This window comes from Scylla paramamosain, chromosome 44 (genome assembly GCF_035594125.1).
Source record: "Scylla paramamosain isolate STU-SP2022 chromosome 44, ASM3559412v1, whole genome shotgun sequence".
NCBI classification, from domain to species: Eukaryota; Metazoa; Arthropoda; class Malacostraca; order Decapoda; family Portunidae; genus Scylla; species Scylla paramamosain.
The window spans coordinates 7,976,214-8,001,113 of NC_087194.1; the positions used below are offsets into that span (position 1 = coordinate 7,976,214).

A 24,900-nucleotide genomic window follows, 5' to 3' on the forward strand; every position below is an offset into this window, starting at 1 on the left:
TGAAACTGTTCATACCATAGGATGGATGCAAAGCACATAATGTAGGCAGAGAGTTCCAAAATTTATCAATGAAGGGGGATGAAAAAGTGAAGATGCTGATAATGAGGTTGACAGAATAGAGGTGAGAGTATATAGAGTCTTATGAGCTAGTTTAGTGGGGGGCATGCAGTGAAGCAAATTCAGAAGGGCAGAAACCGTGGAAATAATGGTGCTGTAAAATAGCATGAGGTGCAACATTGCAGTAGAGTGTTAGAAATTTTTTTCATTGTCAGTTAATGCATAGAAGTTGATGAGTCAAAAAACTTTTGACTCTATCCTGCTTAATAGGTAAGGCTGCTTAAGTGAAGATATGGAACCCATCCCTGCAAATATGGAACTATTGGAAATATATTAACCCAATATTGGATTTCCTGGAAATCAAATATTGGCATGATACTTGCAAAACCTATCCCTAGTATTGGTCCATTATAAATCCCTTATCCATTTGCACCCAGGGCCATTAATGGGGCTGTATCAGATTTGTCAAAGACCAATGTCTGCATACCATTATAATTCCAATGTTTTGTACTGGCCAGGTATTGGCACAGTATCATTTATTTTTCATTATGTAATTTCAATTTCAAGATAACTTCCCATATCCACACTTATTTCAGTGTCCAGTGCTGGGCCTGTTTTGGATGCATTCCTTGTTTTCAAATGCTAATTATGGCTTTCCATCAATTCCTGATAGAGATACAATGTAGATACTACTGAAAATAATGTTTGATTATATATATATATATATATATATATATATATATATATATATATATATATATATATATATATATATATATATATATATATATGACATTATAAAAAGACTAGATTTGTCTTAAATTAATACTGTATAACAAAACTAATAATGCAACATCAGTAATGCATATACAAACACATTTCACAATTGAGTAGTACTACATAAATGGTCCACCACTCTATGTGAATCATGATTCTGTTACCCAGTATAAGGTTATCCTTGCATGAAAGTTTGAACTTTAATTGAAAATATAATTTACTTCATGTTTCAAAACCCATATAAACTGGTAGAAAATTATACAAAAAATACATTACATCTATAGTAATATTATGAAGTACCTGGGCTCTTGTGCAGCATACTAATTTGTCATACTAATTTGACTAATAGCCTTAAGGTCAAATAAACATGGCCCACTCTGTATGAAATTAATACTGCAATAGTAATTGTACTTTTGGTTTGATATAAGATAAATCAAACAAATTCATTAGGAACAAAGCAAAACATTCTTTGATAAACTAATTAAAACTATGAGTAAATTGAAGTCCTTTGGTACACAGTAATATAAACTAAACTAAACAATCATTTGGTATAAAGGGATAAATATTAATAATACTAACTAATAAATACTATAAATTAATTAATATTGCAATATTAATTATATTCTTTGATGTAATATAAACTAAACCAAACAAATTCATTACTATGCAGTAATAGAAACTAAAGAAAACATTCTTTGGTAAACAGTAATTAAAAATACATTGTAAGTCCTTTGGTAAACAGTAATAAAAACTAAACTAAACAATAATTTGGTATACAGAAATAAATACTAATAAACATTAAGTAAAAGTACTATAATGAGTTAATTAAAATAAATAAGTAAATAGCAAATAACTAAATGCCAGTAATATAATAAACACTAAATAGAGGGATACTAAATCAAGTCATCATTGACATCCATGGCACTGACACACCACTCCTTTAAAAATTTTAATTTCCCATACACACTTATTGCATCACCACTAACATAATAAACAAATGAAACAAAAACTGGCACATTGTTTGAGAAAGTAATGCATATTAGTGCTGCAACTGGGATTCCAAAAGCCATCATTTTGTTGACCTAGGGTGCACGACACTATCACATCATCTATAATATCTAGATGTTTTCATATATGTCTGAATAATTGTGTCCTTACAGAACTAGTTAAAAGAATGTAAGTCAATAAAATTAGTATCCCCAGCACCTGAATACCCAATGCTCAGGTAACAGCATTGTCAGGACCAGTAGTAGAGCCATTCCCAAGCAAACAGTTTAAAGAAATAGTTTTTGAGGACTATTGTATTAAAACAAATTAAACTAATCAAGGAGTAATGATAAAACCTAATCTTATAGGATGTGTAGTAAATATAATCAGATATGATGACTCTGATATTGTGATTGTGTATAAACATTACTCAAAATATGAGTTGTACATATATGTTAATTTCTTAGCTTGCACAGAGTTTTGCAAGGGCTATCATGCCATTTCATGTTATTCATACATATATGAAAACATGTAGATATGATAGATAATGTGATACTGTCATGCACTCTTGACCTCTCCTGTGGTGAAAAAGCCGCATCATTATATTACAAAAATAAGATTGTACAACACTGAGACCCAATGAGTTTCTTGGGACTATAATATAATATCAGTAAACAAGTATCTGTAGTAAATAACATTCCCTTTAATAGAGTATATAATTTATCAAGTGTTACCAAGATGCAGATGATGGTTAGATCATCCATTGTTTGTGCACAAACACCCACTTATATACCTGATCAACTCTTAAAATGAATTCCTTTTCCGTAAATTGAAAATATAGTATTCACATAGATTTGTGTTAGTTATGGTGAATATCCACCATGACTGTACAGACTCAGCCTCTATGAGAAACACATACCTTAACAATTGATAATAACACTTCAAATGGCACAACCTACTTTTCAGTGGTCTTGATCTGAATTACAACGACTCTTCACTAGTACTTGAATCAAGATCAATGCATCAATTTCAACCAAAACACCATCCCCTGCATTCCTCAAATAGATCATTATGGCTTTGTGAACCTTAGTCAGTCTTCAAGTTTGGTTTGGTCACTAAAATACCTGAAAATGATTACAAAAGAAGTTATATTATACAGGATCCATAAAAATACTCCTAAGTCAGACTTGTGCAACTGAGCATGTCTCAGCCTCCCCTCTTCAATCACCAAGAGTATAATGTTATATGGTGAGAACCAATCTCTCTACAGCTGGAATTCAAATCTGCAATTCACAAAAGTTGCTTGGTATACTGTGTTACCAGCTTTCATATTTGTAATAGCAAATCATCATGGTTGTAATAGCAGATCATGGTAAAACTGAATTGAAGGAATACAGATGCATTTTACTATACTTACTCATCATGAGTTTACATAAGTGAGTATTCTTGAAGCCTTATTTTACACTCATTTGTTTTTATCTTCCATTCAAGCCAGCCTTTCCAGTTGAACTGATGCTGCCAACTGCTTGACAAAACAGCAATCAATCATGTATTTCACTGCCATTTTAATGATTGTGCCCCCAAGGATACACAATTGATGTTCCTGAAAGTAAAGTTGAATTCAAGCAACTTAAAAAAGTTAAACTTAAGAAACATATGACAGAAGGCTGTTCATAAAGTACTTGGATAAAAGTAATTATGCTGCAGATATTTCTACTTAATCATTTCCAGAAGAATTAGTTACAAACATCCACTAAATAGCTAGATAAAGATCCCTGCAGAACAGTTATAAGTACAAATTGCAATATTAAAATAAAACGTAGTAGCTGTAAAGAAAATGCCTTTGCTGATACAAGTGGCTGTTAGGCAGCACATCATTCTCGCCAAACCACTTAACATCTTATGAAGTTAATCATTCTACACATTAATGAATCAGAAAAATAAAAAAAATACACAAGACATTCACGATAATACTAAGTGGAATTTTTTTTTTTTTTTTTTTTTTTTTTGAGATACAGAATAACATGTCACTAACCAATGTCAGTTTGAAATCAGAGTCTGCTGTAAGCTTCATTTCAAAGGCAGTCATATCTTCATATGTACCCAATGGCAGAAATTCATCTAATATTGAATTATCAGGTACTGTAGCCACTGCAGATGTCTTGCCAAATTGTTTCTTAATGTTTCTGAAAATATTAAAGTTTTTTTCTGTTGTTTTTCCACTTGTGTCCCACACTTTATCACTTGCATCAAAACAGGTTTCACAGCTAAATAAAACAAAAACAATGAAGTAAACTGCATTTCAAATTATATGTTTTACACGCTTGCAATACTCACTAACACACGTACTCTACATACAAAAAAAAATGTTAAGATGATTTCCTCTACATATTGTGTGGCCACAAGCTTAGATACATCCTAATTAGCATGATTCATGGCATTTGGTAACTAGAAACTATCTCCCCAATGAAATATCCAGTAGATCCCTTTTTGATTCCATATTATGTATTTGGTCATGAATGTTCAGAAACACAACTGAAAAGGTATGAAAGGATATATTTACCTTCACTTTCTATATGAGAGAATTTAGTCTTTAATCAATAAGAATGTACTTTTATCACTGAAAGAGTAATTTCCTTCATTAATCATTGTGGACGAAAGTTGTTAGTTAGATGCAGCATTTCTCAGGTCTTTTAGATTCTGTATCACATGGATCTCAGGTGGAGGTTTGCACCTCCTCTGCTAGCACTGGACTGGAGAATCTGAGGACTCTGAGCTTTCAGAATCTCTGTGTACAGGTTTGATTCTGAAAGAAAAAAAAACTTGTGTATTTTGTCTCAGTAATTCAAGAAAATCATAATTCTTTATAATTAACTATGCAATGGTCTTGATTATATAGCCTTAACATTAAGTGAAAATTAACAAAGTACACTAGACTTACCGTAGGTCAGTTGAAGTGTACTTCTAATTTTTCGAGGCAAATCACCTCTGCTGGTGCGGAGATTTCACATGAGAGAGAGTGCGTCACGCGCTGCCGGCAGACTTTAAAGCAAGGACTCGACATCCACATGATGAACCAATTAGGAAATTAAGGAACCTGTAGAGCTTAAGGTAGGGAGGGAGAGGAGGGCATGTGAAATCTCCGCACCAGCAGAGGTGATTTGCCTCGAAAAATTAGAAGTACACTTCAACTGACCTACGGTAAGTCTCGTGTACTCGTACTTTGTTAATTTTACTTCGGCAAAATCACCTATCCGCTGGGCGGACATTTCCCATGAGGCTTTGAAGCCATGTGGATGACGAGGGAGGATGCAATAGTAGAGAGGAAAAGAAAATGCAAAGGCCTTAGTGCCCTGAATTAAGGTGCTGTCAGCAGGGGCGGCAGGCATCGACACTGCCTCATCCTCACTCATCCTGGCCAAGAAACCAGAAAAAGTGGCAGAACAAGGAGGCAACAAACCCCAGCCCCCCCAGAGTACTGTCCTCCACGGTCACCTGCGCCGACCCAGTAGGGGGTGGTAGTTGCCGTCTGTCTGCCTTCAAGGCCTCCACTTCACCCCGCAAATCAGCCAAGGCGTCCAACACAACTGACCAAGGGGGAGGAGCAGGAGAAGTGCCGCGGGAACCACATGCGTCAGCACCGTTACGTAATCTCACGCAACCATGCCTCCCACTCAAGCGACGAGATGAATGATCCCTGTGCCTGTCGTCGTTATCTTGAGGGCGAACAGTGGACCCAGGGAGAGGAGAAGGCCCACAGAAGGCACGTGGGGCAGGAGGGGAAGGGGATCGAGAGGCAGAGGACGCTTCACCAGACTCCGACATGGCTGCCGCACTGCGATAAGGAGAACAAAGCCGTAAGCTTCCCACACAGTTCCATCGTCAGTGGAGACCGATATACCAATAATACAACTCGCCCCAAAAACGGGTAACGAAGTTGAAGGCACTGTACCTGCGTAACAAGTATCGTGGCCTTATCTGAAAGAAAACAGCAAAAACTTGGGAGTCCGTATGACCCAGAATGACCATGTCTGCCCGACGCGGCGATCAGCAAACAACTGCCAGCAGCGCGTGACGCACTCTCTCTCATGGGAAATGTCCACCCAGTGGATAGGTGATTTTGCCGAAGTAAAATTTATTATGTCAGCTTTCTAATCAGACTTGGAACTGTATGTCCACAGAATTAGAATCTTAACCATGATCACAGCAAAGATCTTCAGCCCCAACCTGCATACCAATAAGGGATCCCACACAGACCTAGGTTCATATTATTACTGCAAAGTAATAATAGATACAGAGTGTTAATAGACTTTCCAAAATAGTTTCAACCTGCTTGATTATTGAGATGAGTGCACTATCCAATATGCTACAGGATATTTACCATTACCAAGAATATTCAACAAAACTGTGCAACAAATATGTGGTTCAGTATTTGGTGTTAATCAAAAAGACTATGTCAATGACATTTCTTTAGTAAACTAAACTTGTAACTCATATTCATTGTTGCATATACTTCTATAACCTCTTTCTGAGATGGTGACACTACTGAAGACATTGATACATATATGTCACAATAGAATAGTAAGTCAGTATGTGCCATGTATATTGTAGTAATAAAATTGGTACAAACCTTATGTGCTCCCTGCCATATTCTCCTTCACTCTAAATATTGGAGGCAACCTCAGCTCTCTTTGCCAGAGTTCTTCCAGCAACATAATAATCTGGAAGGCAAAAAAGTACTGAATAATATGTATATCTGTGTAGCTAACCATTACCTGCCTGGTATCACAGCTGGTAGATAAACAGACCTCTAAACATAATCAACCAAAATACAGGTACTAGCAAAGTAATCATCATGTTGATGCATCTCATGGCTTGGCAATAGTATACTGTATTTTTCCCTAAACACTAAATGACAGACCAACAAATTTCAGGATTGAAAATTACTTTGAAAATACCATATCACAAAGATACTACAGCTAATATTGTTTTAATAACAATAACAATTAATCTTGGAAGTGTACAAAAAATGAGTACAGTATATACTGTAAAATGACTTACTTTAATAGCATTACTTAAGATAACTTACTAATTTTGGCCAAGACTCTAATGGGGTGAAGGCTCCAAGAATCATTTGGCTCCCACATTTCCAGTGCTGCTTTTGTCACCTTGGGTGCACTTTTGAAGGGAGGCCACAAGCATTATCTCTTTTGTTCAACTAACCAGGCAGTTGGTACAAGTGCTACTCCTTCTGCAAGACTCTCATGATAAAAAACAACTGCAAATTTTCCACACTCATATTACTGATGACTGTGCTCTGTATGAAAAGCAGGGAATGCAGCTATATCATTTTGAAATGGGAATGATATATATTTGTGCAATACATCTTTTACATTACATGACTTCACCTCAGAACTCATGTCACCAACAAGGAAAACTCCTAGTGTACATGAGGAAACTGGATAACTGTACAAAGCTTCATATTTTGAGTAATTTTTATACACAATCAGAGTCATCATCATATCTAGCTATATTTACTACATGTCCTGTAGGATTAGGTCTTATCATTACTCCATGATTAACACTATTTGTTTTAATACAATAGTTCTCAAAAACTATTTCTTTAAATTGTTTGCTTGGGAATGGCCCTATTACTGGTCCCTGACAGTACTGTTGCCTGAGTATTGGTTGTTCAGATGCTGGATATACTAATTTTCTGGACCTACATTCATACATTCTTTTAACAACTTGTGTAAGGACACAATTAGGTTTTCTTAACATTTTTCATCAAACCTAAATGGCTCTCAAATGGAAATGCAGAAAATTCATTCAGTGAACCATACCTAGCAACATCATGTGGAATATGAATCAAATTGTGAATATTACAAACTAAATTTGTAAGGCCATACAATTCTGAAAAATGGTTCACAAAGGCAATCAGTAACTTCTGTCCTTTACTAATATTGCATTGAGCATTTCCTCTGGACATCAGAGTTACAGCAATGCTAAAAGGGAAAAAAAAAATTATAAACTATGCTCAACTTTATCTGCTAAGCAAACTGGGCCTGTGTACAATACAAAAAGAGCGAAATTCAGTTTCTTTAAATTTTTCTACAAAGTCAAGTGATCGTGGTTTTCTAGGGAACTCATCTGGCATATACATAGATATTTCTTCAAGCTTTTTTGAAATAAGCTTTTTTATAAGTCAAACCAGTGCGAACATTAAGTGGGCCTTTCAGCCACAAATACAGAAACTTTCTCATTACACCTATACAGAAGATGCTTTGGATCCAGCTTAAATTTAGTTACCATACCAATATTCAAAGCTGTCAAAGCTGATGATGATCACTATAATTTTCTCTAATGAAATCATCATCTGTTCTCAATGTTGCATTTATTTATGGAAATGTCATACTCTTCAGATTTTTACCATGCTGTGTACAGCATTCACATCCTGAGTATGAATTATGAGAAACAATGCACTTAAGGAACTATCTTGCAGGAGCATCATATGTAAAACAATGAATCTTAACAAAAATAAGTTTTCTCAAGAAACATATATCCATTGTTTATCTCCTGTAAATCTGTAATGAATTTTCTTAGATTATTTTGAGTATCTGTTGGTTTACAATCTCCAGAAAATACCTACAACATTTACAACTGATATTGCTTTTGTCTCACCACAAAACTGAACAAGGAGTGGCCAAAAATTGTTTATTGGAGCTTTTGTGCAGAGGTATTCCATCACCATTAACTTTCAATAACAAAGTAGATGGAAAACTAGGTATGACTGCTTCTGAAGCCAAGTTAAGGAACTGCTGAAGGGCATTCTTTATTCCAAAGTGATAGTACTCTCTACCACTTATTTTATCTATCTTATGGGATATGCTTGTAGGAGTTCTGTGTAATGTACAAAAATCAGTAAGCAGTTTAGAATCATAATGCTCACTTATGGTGCACAGAAGATCTTTCAATGCAACATGACTGACATTATGATTGATAGCCCAGTTACAATGTAAGTCTTGAGCACTACTTTCTTTTTCATCAGTACTTTTTTCCTCTAATCCATCATCTTTTTCATTAGAAGTACTATTTTCTTGCTCTAATTTATTATCTCTTTCACAAATTCTATCATCTACTGTATCATTACTTTCTATTTGAGAATCACTTTCTGAAGAACTACCATTAGTTTCAATTTTATCAGCAATCTGCTACTTAAGCTTTTGTTGCAGTGTGAAGTGCTGCCAATACTATCACCATCATATTTGTCTGAAAATTTTTCATTATATGAACACTGCTGCCACTTTTCTATTCAGCCACCTTGTGTTTTGACTTACATTGCAAAGACCATCTACAAGTCATTGTCCTGTTTCATAAAATAATTATGGTGCATATATTTGCTATACAAAGACTCGCCTCAAATTTCCTGATAAGTAAACCAAAATGGCTTACATTGACATTGGCATGGACACTGACATTCACAAGAGAAATTTTGGTATTCACATCATGGAAGAAGATTCTGAATTATGCCTTGAATCACTTGCAAAATAGCTGGAGCAACTTGAAATTATACATGGATATAGTCCCTGTCCTCCCACAATATCAGGTAAAACAAAAGCATTACTGAAAGATTAATATGGCATGTTTTATCATTTATGCAATGTACTTCACTCTAATGCTGGACAGACTCATAAATTGTGTCTTATTCAAGGTACACAAACCTGAGTGCATTAATATACTATACTATCATTTGGAAATAATAAGGGAGGTATTAATTTTTTTAAATCTTTCCACGTTACATTAGGTTATGGTTACCTTAAGTTATGGTTAGGTTAGGTTATTTGGTTTAGTAGATTAGGTAAAGTAAGGTTAATTTTTTTTTTTTATTCTTTTACTCTTTCAGCAGTCTGAACATGGTTTTTCTTACAGTTCTCATTAGATAGAGCTTCTCATTCTGAATGTATTTCCACTGCAAATTATTTATAATGCTGACAACAATTTTTAAAAAATCTATCTTTTTTGAGGAAGCAAGGTAAGTTTGGTTAGGTTAGGTTAGGTTAGGGTTAATATGGAGATAAACTTAGCTTACTGTTTTTGAGACAATGACTTTATTTCTGGGCAATATATAATGCTTTCTCAAACTGAGGTAGATTTTTTGCCGAAAACCACAAAAAAAAGTGCCTTCTTTTAATTTTGAAATTAGCTGACCATAATTTTACCTAACCTAACCCATCAAACTCTGCCCAGAAACAAATAGTTGTGCCTAGGAATTGTGAACTGATCGAGCCACAGCAGACAGTGCAATGCCCACAGCCATTAGGCCTGCAATGAGGGTAGGGTACTGAGCAAAGATTTGTCAGTTCATTAACCTTTTACCCTGTTTTTTTTCTTTTGCTTTAACAAGTTTCTGGAAGCTGATATACATTGCATGGTATTCTGCAATCTTAATTCTATCTGATGTAAGTATTAACCTTGGAAGAAGACGCTAATGTTATCTCCATATTATTGTAGATTAGTTTTGGTTAGGTTAGTTTGATTAGGTTTGATTAGTCAGCTTAGGTTAGTTTGATTAAGTTTGATTAGTCAAGTTAGGTTAGTTTGATTAGGTTAGGTTATTTTGGTTAGGTTAAGTTAGTTTTGTTAGATTGAGTTAGGTGATGGTGCATGACAGCTGGCTGGCAGCCACAGCTAGCAGTGGCCAGTCCTCTCAGGAACATTACCATTGAGTGTTACTGCTGTCTTTCTAAGAATATTTGTGAGGACCAAACTTTTTTTTTTTTGGGGGGGGGTAGATTTTGGTGTTTTGTATAAGTCTACTTTTCATTTTTATCACAAATCATTAATTTCTGAGGTGGTGGGTGATCTCTGGGCTAAAAGATAATAACTAATGATTCGAGGGAAAAACAACAAGCAGATTAATTTGAAATGGGTTGAAAACTACCAGAAAAAAATAGTTTTGTTTGGAATAGAGAGATTGATGAAAGAGTAAAAAATTTACTGGGTTATCTATACATAGTATGGAAACCAAGCTCCCATTAGCTGTGAAAGTACAGCTACATGTGTGTATGGTTTACGTATATTGATGCAAGAAAATGATCTTAATTGGCCCTGCTGCACAATGCTTACTATCTTTGTTCATACATTTGCTGACCATTTCACTAATGCAAAAGTTAATCAGTACCTTTATTCTTTCAGCCCTTTCAGTGGTAAACTCTGGAACTCTCTTACTAGTTCCATTTTTCCTCTGTCCTATGACTTGAACTCTTTCAAGTGTGGAGTGTCAAAATATCTCTCCTGATTTTGGCTACACACTGACTTCTTAACTTTGTGAGCCAGCACTCAAGCGTGCTGTTTATTTATATTTTTTGCCTGGTTGGCTAGTTTACCTGATGCATATATATATATATATATATATATATATATATATATATATATATATATATATATATATATATATATATATATATATATATATATATATATATATATATATATATATATATATATATATATATATATATATATATATATATATATATATATATATATATATATATATATATATATATATATATATATATGCATCAGGTAAACCAGCCACTGACCATTTTGGTGAACTAGCCTTCAGCTTTGCTATACTCCATGACCTAGAGTAATTGGTGCAACACCCTACTCGTATTCCAGACTGTCTTGGAGATAAGTCCAACATTCTTTATCTTTTCATATATGCATCAGGTAAACCAGCCACTGACCATTTTGGTGAACTAGCCTTCAGTTTTGCTATACTCCATGATCTAGAGCAATTGGTGGAACACCTTACTCGTATTCCAGACCATCTCGGAGATATGCCCAACATTCTTCACCTTTTCCTAACCTCTAATCCTTCTGCTTATGCTGTAACCCTCTCTTCTCTGTTGGGCTCCTCTGATACAATCTCATCATATCTGTATCTTGTCCTATTGTTCCATTCTCTTCTCAAGATCCCCTTAAACAGAGGTGCCTCTGGCGTTTTGCCTCTGCTAGTTGGGGGGTACTTGAGGAGGTATTTTGCTGAATTTCCTTAGAATGACTACAGCTTCTGTGACAGAGACCCATCTCTGTGTGCTAAGCATATAACAGAAGTGATAGTGTCTGGCATGGAGGCTCACATTTCTCACTCTTTTTTTTTTTTTTTTACCTAAACCTTCCACACCTTGGCTTAACACAGCCAGTTCTCGTGCTATACATGATAGAGAGGTGACCCACAAAAGATACTTAAGCCTTCCATCAACAAAATCTCATGCACTTTATGTTTCTGCTTAGAACCATGCCAAGTCTGTTCTCCAACTAGCCAAAAACTCCTTCATTAATAGAAAGTGTCAAAATGTTTCAAGATCTAACTTCCCTCATAGCTTCTGGCATCTAGCCAAAAACATCTCCAATAAATTTGCTTCTTCTTCTTTCCCTCCTTTATTTCAAGCGGATGGCACCACTGCTATCACATCTATCTCTAAAGCTGAACTCTTCGCTCAAACATTTGCTAAAAACCAGCTTGGATGATTCAGGGCTTTGTTCCTTCCTCTTCTCCAACCTCTGACTACTTCATGTTACCTTTTAAAATTCTTCACAGTTATGTTTTTTATGCCACTCTACTGGTGATCTTCTGGCTTTCCTTACTGAGTCTTGGTCATCCTCTTTTAGAGATTTTGGTGAAACTTTTGCTGTTGCTTTAGACATATCAAAAGCTTTTGATAGAATCTGGCACGAAGTTTTGATTTCCAAACTACCCTCCTATAGCTTCTATCCTTCTTTCTGTAACTTCTCAAGTTTCCTTTCTGACCATTCTTTTGCTGCTGTGGTAGACGGTCACTGTTCTTCTTAATCTATTAACAGTGGTGTTTCTCAGGGTTCTGCCCTGTCACCCACTCTCTTCCTATTTTTCATCTATGATCTTCTAAACCAAACTTCTTGTCCTATCCACTCTTATGCTGATGATACTACCCTGCACCTTTCCATGTCTTTTCACAGATGTCCAACCATTCAGGAATTAAACAGTTCATACAGGGAAGCCACAGAATGCCTGACTTCTGATCTCTCTAAAATTTCTGATTGGGGCAGAGCAAACTTGATATTGTTCAGTGCCTCAAAAACTTAGTTCCTCCATCTATTAACTCTACAGAACCTTCCATACAACTATCCCCTCTTCTTCAATGACACTCAACTCTCCCCTCTTCTACACAGATTATCCTCAGTCTGTCCTTTTCTTATAATCTAAACTGGAAACTTCATATCTCATCTCTAGCTAGAACAGTTTCTATGAAGTTAGACGTTCTGAAACGTCTCTGCCAGGTTTTCTCACCCCTACCAAGCTGCTAACTCTGTACAAGGACCTTATATGTCCATGTATGGAGTATGCTTCACATGTCTGGGAGGATTTCACTCATACTGCTCTTCTAGACAGGGTGGAATCAAAAGATTTTTGTCTTATCAACTCCTCTCCTCTAACTGACTGTCTTCAGCCTCATTTTCATTGCTGCAGTGTTGCATTGCTAGCTGTCTTCTACCACCATTTTCATGTTAACTCCTCTTTTGATCTTGCTAACTGCATGCTGCCTCTCCTCCAATGGCCTAGCTGCACAAGACTTTCTCTCACCCCTATTCTGTCCACTTCTCTAATGCAAGAGTTAACCAGTATTCTCAATCATTCACCCCTTTCTTTGGTAAACTCTGGAACTCTGTGCCAGCTTCTGTATTTCCACCTTCTTATGACTTGAACTTCTTCAAGAGGGAGATTTCAAGATGGTTATCCTTCAATTTTTGACTACTGCCTTAGACCCTGTTTGGGGACTGGCAACTCAGTGTTTTTTTTTTTTTTTATATTGGATTTTCGTTGCCCTTGGCTGATGTTCCTTCTATATGTAAAAATAAAAAAAACATAATTGCTTCAGTTGCTGTACCATAATTTGGTTATCAAACAAAATTACTTGATTTCAAATACTAGATGTAATAAAAGCTGACATTTATGACTAATTTATAGTTTCTGTAAATATTTCCTTTGTTTTTTTATATATTTGGAGGAGAGATAGTAATTCAGTCTTTGAAATAAGTTAAATGTGATCTGGTTGAAGAGCCTCAATGTAAACAAAGAAAGTTTATTGCTCAGGGCTGCGTTTTCGAGTGCAACTTGGGACGCACAGAGCATCCAGGATGCCTGAATCGCCCTATCAGATACTTTTGGGTGCCTCTCAGGTAACATAAATAAAGCCATGCCATTGCTATGGTAATGGGGGAGTCCACAAGATGGCCCACACTGATTTTCCTGCTGTTGACTTTAATTCTGCAGCACTAGCTGCCCTGCTTGATGAGTTTCTTGATGAAGAGCAAGAAATGGAAGTCGCATTGGCAGTCACTACAGGGAGGGCTCAAATGATTGAAAGAGCACCAAAAGAGAAGGAGGAAAGGCACCGACAGCTGATTCAGATGGAGGGATACAATGAGCATGCTGTTCTGCTGTATAGTAACCAAGAATTCAAAGCACACTTCAGGATGGAAAAAACAAGCTTTGATTTAAGACACATCTTTCAAGAAGTATGATATACAGGAAATTTGTGGTTATGTACTTCTAAGTATGTATAGAACTGGCCACTGCACCTCCCCTTACCATGATTCTTACCATGATGAGTGTCATGGTCCCTCATCAGTTACTGCTGCTTCCCTTCATTTTTAATATCACTCACTTATCTGCTTAATATTTATTTAGGTAAATTTGCAGTTTCAACCAATACTGTCCCCTTGACCACCCCCTAACCTACTGGACCTCCCCACAAGGTAAACTAACCTAACCTAGCATTTTGTAACCTAACTGGGAGGAATTTGCCCCCTGGACGCCAGCTAACATTTTATTACCTCTTAACCAGGAGGTTTCATCCCGCCAGACTGTTTCTAAAGTAAGCTATCATAACCAAACATTTTTTTTACCAAACTGGGAACTTGTCCCCACTGGACTCCACTATGAGGTAAACTTATTATTAATTTCTGATAGGGTAAAATGTGGTTAAAAATACTCTGAACAGTGAGATGTAGACACTGTGGTGTTATGTAGGGTTGAAACAGCAATAAAATCTTTATTCATTTCGTTATTTTTTTTTTTTTTTATTTATTTATTTTTTGGTGGGGGTTAAGGTTATGTTAGGGGTTTGTTGGTTTGGGATGGTTAAGTGTTAGGTGGGTTTGATTATGTTAGGATAGGTATGGTTTGGTTAAGTTAAGCTAGGAAGAAAAACCTAAATTAAGTAACATTTACTAACATTTTAAATACTGCATAAAGATCATCAATATGTAAATTAAAAGATGGTAACAAAAAAATGCACTAGTAATGCATTTTAAAAAGTTGAGACAGATAACCCACAAGTACTTTTTTTCTTTTATTCAATAGAATGATTGTTAATACATATTTTTCATCCCAGAGAATGGTAGCTCATACGTACATTAAAAAAAAAAGAAAAAAAAAAAAAAATATATATATATATATATATATATATATATATATATATATATATATATATATATATATATATATATATATATATATATATATATATATATATATATATATATATATATATATATATATATATATATATATATATATATATATATATATATATATATATATATATATATATATATATATATATATATATATATATATATATATATATATATATATATATATATATATATATATATATATATATATATATATATATATATATATATATATATATATATATATATATATATATATATATATATATATATATATATATATATATATATATATATCATGATTCTCATTCACAACTTCATTTTAATGTATATTTTGACCTGTTGTGCATATTTTCTGTTATCTATTAGACATATACAAAAGGTCAATGAAAATGCATGACAGGCTTTTAGGATATTACATAAACACCATTTGATCTGGGCCTGATTGAATTTAGGAAGGCTAGGTATGATTATGTTTATTGTTGTTGTAAGGTCATAAACAAGTAAGATACGTCTGTATAAAAAAAAAATCAAGCACCAGTACGTAGAAATTAAGCTTATAGGAAAAACTTACCTTTATTTCTTATTTTCAACTAGCATATTATATTGCATAAAGAATAAACAACTGAATTCATGCATTAATTTTCCTACCCACATTTCTGTACCTACGAAATGCGCAGAAATACATATTATTTTTTCACTTTTCCGTATCACAGATCTAGTATTAAAGTGGAAAAAATAAAGTAGCAGTATCACAAACAATATCACAGACAGGAAATCCTTCAATGTATTGGAAACAGAAAAATGTTGAAAGACAAATAAGGCCAGTTGTAAGGGAAGAAACACAGTGTAATATTTACAAATTCTTATTAAGGAAAAGAATCATGTTGATGTTCTTTTCCTTAAGGCTGCTATGCCTGTGTGAAATCAATTCACCTGCCTTGGAGAACAATTGCTCTGATGGAACAGATGATGAAGGTGTGCACATAAATTTCTTTGCCCTGTGGTTTAGGGAAGAGGCTGGCATGTTCCTTCCACCATACAAGTGGATCGCTGTTTCTCCTTATGTGTGGCTCCTCAATGTACTGCTGCAGTTCAGTGTACAGGCCTGTGGATGGCTGAGTCATGACATGTGACGTCTTTTCAATTTTGCTGTCAAACATACTCCACAGGGACTTTTTATGTGGTTGTGGTGTGTTCTTGACAAGTTCGGGTTGGCTGATGTGCTGGCACTAGGCTCCTCTGTACTTAGCAGACCTGTTAATCTCTCTTCCACTATTTTTATATTTGATGTGTTGGCAAATAGTACCTTTTTAAATCTAGGATCTAAAAAGGTGGATGCTGCCAGGAAGAACTTTCCTTCTACTGCGGAGAATCTCCTTTCCATTTGCAGTTAGAAATCCCTGCTGAGAGAGATAGAGTTGGTCAGGGTTTCCATGTCGTCGCATGAATTTATATAGTCTTGAATCACTCTCACAATTGATATGATTTTAGAGAGGGAAGTGACCTTTTCCATCGATATTTCTTTGGTAGCCTCTTCAAAGGCCTCCAGTGCATTGACAATGCTCTGAAGGAGCATATTGTCATCTTCATTCAGACACATGTTGCTCTTGCCAAGCAAGCACAGAGTGGTGGTGATGAGTTCACTCTATTCAAGATATTTTTCCATCATGTAATATGTTGTTTTCTGCCTGGTATCAACAGGGAGCAGGCTGCTCCTTTGCTGGGACCAGTCATGGTGGGTGTTTATCCATGTGGTGAACCACCCGTGCTGGCAGCTGCTGCTACAGCTGTCAGTGTAGTCAAGGAGTGTTCTGCCTGTCGTGTGTGTGCTGCCCCACTACTTGTCAAGGCAGGAGTGGATGGCAAGGAAGTTGAGGGTCAGGCAGTGTGTGTTGAAAGCTATGCTATTGTGAATAGCTGGCAGAGAGAGGAAGACGGAGATTTGTTGCTCCATTTTGATGTGCCATCCACAGTTAAGGAGGCACGGGTGCTAGAAGCATGTAGCAGCCTGGTGCTTTGTTGTTTTTGGTGTAACCATGCAGGTCAGGCTGGCAAGCCTGATGACTTCTTGTCTGGGGCCCCTCTCCGTTATGCTATGGCCGGTGTTATTTCCCCTGGTGTGGGGTTTGTTTGTAGTGTCAAATATGGGACATATCCTTCTTAAATTGGGATCAAAGGCCAGGAAAATAACAGTCAGCTGCTAGAGTGGTTCTTATTCCTCTCTTGTTCTTAGAGTCTACAAACCATCAAATTATGATCTGTAACAGTTATCTTTAATTGCTCAAATCATCATAAAAATTCATACAAATAATTATTGTATTTTCTTTCTGTTGACCTTAACTCAAATTATCTCAATTAAATCAATATTATAACTATCACAATGAGAACAGTGAAGATTCACAGATGTTATTGGAACGCTAAAGTAAATAAGAAAATCGTGTTCACTGAAAATTTCTTGGCTAACTAAACTAAATTAAATCAACTCACAAAAAGTAAATTTAATATTTGACATATAGTGTTGCTTGCCCGATTCCTTCCGGGGCAAGTAGAGATGATGTTATTGACATGAACATTATGGCGTCTTGTTGAGAGGCAGCACTGAGTGAGGCTGCCTGTGATAGTGTGTTGCTTGCCACTTGGGAGGCCTCCTCAGCATTGCTGGGGGTTGCTGTTGGCCAAGCTGCTGTTATTTGTCAGGTGCTGGGCCCAAAAAGTGTAGTATGTGTTCGTAGATGTCGGCTTCCTTGAAGCAACAAGGTATTGGGTCTGATGAGAGAGGCTTGCATACAGGAGCAGTTGCAGGAACCAGTAGGGCTGGCCCAGTGGCACATTGGCCAGGCTCATGTTGGAGCCAGGGTTTGTTTTGTGATGACCACATGCAGGTGTTTGGCTCTGTGTGCAGGGATGTGTGTGCTGCATTCTGGAAAGGAGCAGCTGTCAGCTTGCTATGGTGATACCTGTGTCATCAAGGGGCCAGTGGGAGGAATGAGGCGTAGTAGTGTTGCATCTGACAGTGAGACACAGACTTGATGGTGTCACACCCGGGAAGGAGTATATTGTTTAGTTGAGAGAGGCCCAAGGGTGCCTCTGAGTTTTGCCAAGAAAGTGGCATTTTTATTTTGTCAGTTTTATGGGTGTGGCACGGAGGCTCCATGGAGCCAAGAGTGGGCAAGCAGGGGTGATATGGGCAGTGTAGGCCCAATTGAGACTTCTGTTTGGCTGGGATGTATTTTGCCTGGCTCTGCTGTGATAGTGTACCAGGAGACTATGGTCCCTGATGGGCACATTGAATTGTACAAGGATGCAGGGATGTCATTGTTGCATGGTGACTCTGGAGCTTATACTGTGTGGAGGAGAAGATACAGATGGAGTAGACCATGTAGTGAGAAGAGGAGAGGTGAGAGTTGGAGAGGTAGACCAGGCAGAGGACCGAGAAGACGACGGAGGTGGAGGAGGTGTGACGAGTCACAGGCAGAGTAAGTGCAGCTGTGGCTGCTGAAAAAGAGATCTTAATAAGATGCCCTGCAGAAGAAAGCTTGCACATCAGTGAAGCCGTGAAGACCGCAGGTCCTGGCATAGTACCAGAGATGGGTCTAGGACAGGGGTGGGGAACTTTCGTTCTGTCAAGGGCCATTTAGATATTTTTAATATAATTCGCGGGCCATAAAAAGTTATCAATTATTTTTTCACTCATTTAACTCACCTCTAATGTGATGGCTGGAACTGCTTCTCTTTGGCGAGGCGCGTGATGTTAGGTGGTACTGTTGATGATGCTACTCGCAACTGGTTTTCCAGGTTTGCATCGGTCAGTCTGGAGCGCAGTCTACTCTTTGCCAGGGTAAGTTTTGAGAAGAACTGCTCGCAGCAGTAAGTCGTTCCGAACACAGATGCATATTTCAGTGCATGTCTCCTCAAAATAGGAAAATCATCAGCACTTACGTAACGTCTGTAGAACTCAAGCAGTGAGAGGTTGTTGTACCTAGCTTTCAGCTCATCATCGCTTTGCAGCTGAATTATTTCGTGTTGCAGGTTATCAGGCACATCAGCTGGTTCCACATTAAATGGTGTAGCGAAGATGTTCAACTCCTGTTGTTTACTTTTCACGTCCTTGAACCTTTCACTAAATGCCTCAATTAGTTTCGCACACTCACCAGCATATTCATCCGTTGTAGAAGGATTTTGTTCTTGCAGAGTGGGGAAATGCACAGTGTTACTTCTTTCGAGTTGCACTTTCCACAGCTTTAATTTAGCTTCAAATGATTTCACGTGTGAAAGCAGAGAGCTGAGAAGCTGGTTGGGGCCCTGCAGCTTGACGTTCAGCTCTGAGAGATACTTGGTAATGTCAACCATGAAAGCAAGATCACACAGCCACTTGCTATCACTGAGTTCCCTGACAGGTGTTCCCTTCATCTCCATGAATTGCTTGACTTCATCACGCAGTTCATAAAAGCGCATAAGCATTTTCCCACGACTCAGCCACCGCACTTCACAATGATAAACAAGATCACCGTACTCTGAGGCAAGATCATTCAGTAACTCCTTAAACTGGCGGCTGTTTAGCCCTCTGCTCTTGATAAAATTTATGCATGACACTACTGTTGTCATTACATTATTGAGCCTCAATGACAATGCACATAAATTTTCTTGATGTATGATGCAGTGGCATATTATTAAATCACTTGGATCAAGACAGAGACGATTCAGTTCTTTCTTAACAAAAGCAATTAACCCTTTTTGTGAGCCAACCATGGCTGGAGCTCCATCAGTAGTGAGGCCACTTAACTTTTCAAATGTTAACTCTAGTTTGTTCATTGACGAAACAAGACTCTCAAACAAGTCCTCACCAGTTGTGGTGCCATGCATGGCTTCCAATGACAGCAATTCCTCTCGTGTGTCAAACTCGGCCGTTATTCCACGAACAAAAATGGCCAGTTGGGCGGTATTTGTTATGTCTGTTGTCTCGTCACAAGCCACAGAGAAGAACTGGAAATCTCTTGCAGAATCCTTCAGTGTTTTATGAATATCTTGTGCTAAGTCAGTAATCCGATCTGAGACGGTTCTACGAGACAAACTAACACTCTGAAATAACTGAAGTTTGTCTGGCGCTAGCAACTCCGCAGCTTTAACGATGCACTCTTTCACAAACTCTCCCTCTATGTGAGGCTTCAGCTTCTTGGCAATTAGGTCACTCAGTGCATAACTCGTCTGAATAACGTTGTCTCTGTCACACCGAGGTCTTGTGAAAGAGGCTTGTTGTGATTCTAAACACCGCCGAAGAGCATTGATTTTATCCAGACGCATTTGTCCTCCCAAATCACTGAGCTTAGCATGTTTTGAGCTGTAATGATGCTCCACATTGGCCTTCTTCATTACTGCTAACGCATCCCCACAAACTAGGCACACAGGTTTGCCTTTCACTTCAACAAAAAAATAATCGTTTGTCCACTTCTCTTGGAAGGCTCGACATTCTGCATCTACTTTTCTTTTCTTTGCAGTCGCCATTTGTAGGACGTCACACCACGTGATAACTACCCAGTGTGTATTAACAGTTCTACAGCGTCCACACTCGATAAATGCCTAGCACTGACTGCCCGGCCCGCGGCCCGCCTAGCTGAGTCACTGCAGTACAGACAGACAGGCGGCTGACGAGAAGCATACGTGTACCGTACACGGTCCCGCCTGTGGATGCTATGGCAACATTCAGCTCAAGGCCATACAAGTGCTCTTAGCTGATGCTAGCAGTGCAAAGAAAAACAGTCACAAAATAAAAAATCAAGAAATATAATTATATTCAAGAGTATGACGCTGCTAAACTGCCGAGTTCATAGATAATTAATTGAATTTAAATAACCTGCAGCCAGCACATAATAAAATTACATTATATATTATTCATTCATGAGATATGAAATAGCATTTATGAACTGCCTTGCGGGCCTGATCAAATTGTCTTGGGGGCCTTATACGGCCCGGAGGCCGGACGTTCCCCACCCCTGGTCTAGGAGGAGTAGGATGAGGAGAAAGAAAAAATGGCAGTCCAGGTTGAAGGACCTAGTGGGAGCCCTATTATTTCTAGTTATGTATTAATTATTTGCCAGTGCTATAGTTGCCTCTGATGTTGTGTGATAATTATGCAGTTGTTTAAGTCAGATGATGTACCTGACTACTTGTGTGTTCCTAAAATTTTAGTAAGCTTTTGTATAGCTTCTGAAAATTTTCATTTTATGAGGGGGCATGTAATGTGCAGCATGTGATGAAATGAAAAAAAATAAAATTATAAAAGAGAAAAGATAATGAGAGAGAGAGAGAGAGAGAGAGAGAGAGAGAGAGAGAGAGAGAGAGAAATGGGTCCAGATGCCAGCTTATGTTGCTGAGTGGCTGCCTGCTACTAGTAACTTAGTATGAGAATTTTTGTGCTCAGACACTCTCCTTCCTTGATTAATTTATGTCTTTTCCCATTGGTCAACCAGTTTAAGTCACACGCAGTTCACAGCAGAAGAGTTGCCCTTGGCAATGAGGTAATCAGTGTTCATCTGGCCCCCTTTGTTTGCTCATGAGAAATTTTAGAATCAGTGTTCTATTCAAGTGGAGATAGTGTGAGAAGCGATGTGGGCATGTGTTTTTTTTTTTTTTATTATGTAGGAGGGATACTGGCCAAGGGCAACAAAAAAACAATGAATAAAAAAAAAAAAACACCACTGAGATGCCAGTCCCAGAAAAGGGTCCAAAGCGGCAACCAAAAATTGAAGGATAAGTGTCTTGAAACATCCCTCCTGAAGGAATTCAAGTCATAGGAAGTGGAAATATAGAAGCAAGTAGGGAGTTCAGAGTTTACTAGAGAAAGGGATGAATGATTGAGAATACTGGCTAACTCTTGCATTAGAGAGGTGGACAGAATAGGGGTGAGAGAAAGAAGAAAATCTTGTGCAGCAAGGCAGCGGGAGGAGGGAAGGCATGCAGTTAGCAAGATCAGAAGAGCAGTTAGCATGAAAATAGTGGTAGAAGGCAGCTAGAGATGCAGCATTGTGGCATTCTGTGGCTTCCTTGCATGAAATGTTTATTTCCTGAAGTGCTGAACATCTATGAAAAGACATGGAAAAGTGCAGGGTGGTATCATCAGCATGGGAGCGGATAGGACGAGAAGTTTTGGTTTAGAAGGTCATTGATGAATAATTAGAAGAGAGTGGGTGACAGGACAGAACCCTGAGGAACACCACTGTTAATAGATTTAGGAGAAGAACAGTGACCGTCTACCACAGCAGCAATAGAATGGTCAGAAAGGAAACTTGAGATGAAGTTACAGAGAGAAGGATAGAAGCTGTAGGAGGGTAGTTTGGAAATCAAAGCTTTGTGTGTGTGACGTACCCCACCAGACACCTGCCGAAACGATAATTACTCCTAGTGAGGTCTAAAGCACTGTTCAGGGGGTGCTGTGAACTTATCATTAAACTCAGCTGTGACCTCACTGAACGTTTCCCTTTGTGTCTCACAACACAAGCGGGCAGTCACAGCCTGCCCTCTAAAGACAACTCTCTTCCTCCACACAAAACTACAAGCACCTAATAACACACACACCCTTCACTCAAAAATGTTAAAATCATCATGGCGACTCCTACACCAGCCTTGGAGTCCCCATCTGGGGAGGGGACCATAAATGTCTCCAGGTCGGACAGCCTTTCTGTCGACGACCCTAAGTGTCTTGATACCCCCCTCAACTTTTTCTTCATTAACTTCTGCAACATTTGCGGTCTAAGATCTAATTTTCAATCTGTAGAACACCACCTCTCCTCTTCTAAACCTCATCTTCTCTTCCTCACTGAAACTCAGGTGTCTGAGGCAACTGACAGTAGCTCCTTTTCTGTTCCCTCCTACTTTCTCTATCCTCATTTTCGATCCAAAGCTGGATGCTGCGTTTACGTGTGCAATGACTTAACCTGCTCTCGTGCCCACGCTCTTGAATCTTCCGAGTTTTCCACGACTACAGAGTCACTCTCATACTAAATTTATCTGTGCTGTGTACCTCTCTCCTAACTCCTCTGACTATAAGAAATTCTTTGACTACTTAACTTCCAAAGTGGAGCACATTCTGACCCTCTTCCCTTTTGCAGAGATCTCCATTCTTGGAGACTTAAGTGTTCACCACCAGCTTTGGCTTTCCTTTCCCTTCACTGACCATCCTGGTGAACTAGCCTACAACTTTGCTATCCTCCATGACCTAGAGCAATTAGAGACGTCGCAGTGAGCGTTTTGATACCAGATAGCGCCAGAATTTTTAATTCTCACCGGAAAATAAATACTTTTTGGGGCAAGGTTTTACAAGCTTACAAAGGTGTATCGTTGCACAGTAATGCGTCTGAATTTTAAGTCAATTGATTTCGTGATAACTGACAGCACATGACATTGTTTGAGCTTCTATTCATAATTTCAGATGATATTCTTAAAAGAGCCTATAAGTGTATCAAGGCAGGCAATCTGTAATTTTCTACTGACCTCAATGGAAGTATACTAATATATACTTGCATTTTCATTTACTAAACAACAGGCAAATCCATTTAATGTAGAGAAAATATAATTTTGTATCAGAGACTTTATTTTTGCGGTACGATCACTATCCTCAGGTACTTGGGCAGCGAGCAAACCAAAACACAGGACCACGCTTACTCGACTACCTTGCACAATGGATACATCACCGCCACAATCATGGATTACAGCGGAATTAAGAAAATTCCTGAAAGAACGAGCTATACCCTATTCTGGATATAGTAAAGCAAAGTAAAGGCCTTTGTATCGGCAGAACTGAGAGGCTATTGTTTACACTTTACACTCCTTCCTAACGGTGCGCGGCGCTTTCTTTAACTGAAGAATCATGATCAACATAAGTACGTCGTACGTCCGCCAGCGGTGCTGTTCTTTTTTTTATTTCACTGATTACCTTCATACACAGGACGTGTCAGTGATATCTGATATTTTTCAACATTCCCAGATAAAATGCACAAGCCGAAATCAACATCCTTTTATTTTTACTGTTCATACTTACTTAAAAAAAAATCATTACCTATTTTTAGTTTTATCTTATAATTCAATTAACAAAGCCTTATCATACACCAGTAAGTATGAATATTAATATTAAGGGTTATGTTTTTAATTTTAGATACACTTGTGCAGCAATTCATGCTGTACTTTTCCTGCACATCAATTTCAAATTTAGCTAAGACACCCCTTTGCCCCAGGAAATCGGAGACAATTAAAAATGCTGGTGCTGATAGGTATCTACCAGCCTCACTGCGACGTCTCTAATTGGTGCAACACCCTACTCGTATTCCTGACCGTCTTGGAGATATGCCCAACATTCTTGACCTTTTCCTGACCTCTAATCCTTCTGCTTATGCTGTCACCTTTTCTTCTCCATTGGGCTCTTCCAATCACAATCTCATATCTTTATCTTGTCCTATCACTCCAATCCCTCCTAAGGATCCCCCGAAGCGAAGGTTCCTCTGGCGTTTTGCCTCTGCTAGTTGGGGGGACCTGAGGAGGTATTTTGCTGATTTTCCC

At 37.7% G+C, this 24,900-nt stretch overlaps 1 protein-coding gene and 2 long non-coding RNA genes across 5 annotated transcripts in view; 1 reads left to right on the forward strand and 2 right to left on the reverse strand.

Moving 5' to 3' along the window:
- The window catches only part of LOC135094048 (equilibrative nucleoside transporter 1-like), a 199,579-nt gene that overhangs the window by 62,110 nt on the left and 112,569 nt on the right, over nucleotides 1-24,900 (forward strand). The gene's annotated exons all lie outside the window — the stretch shown is intronic.
- LOC135093988 (uncharacterized) lies at nucleotides 1,541-4,894 on the reverse strand. Its single transcript, XR_010263534.1, has 3 exons — nucleotides 4,385-4,894; nucleotides 3,857-4,007; nucleotides 1,541-3,424 (listed from the first exon to the last, which is right to left on the reverse strand). It is a non-coding gene; the product is annotated as an uncharacterized LOC135093988 (long non-coding RNA).
- Nucleotides 5,001-8,734, reverse strand: LOC135093939 (uncharacterized). The gene is made up of 3 exons (XR_010263527.1): nucleotides 6,911-8,734; nucleotides 6,452-6,542; nucleotides 5,001-6,095 (listed from the first exon to the last, which is right to left on the reverse strand). It is a non-coding gene; the product is annotated as an uncharacterized LOC135093939 (long non-coding RNA).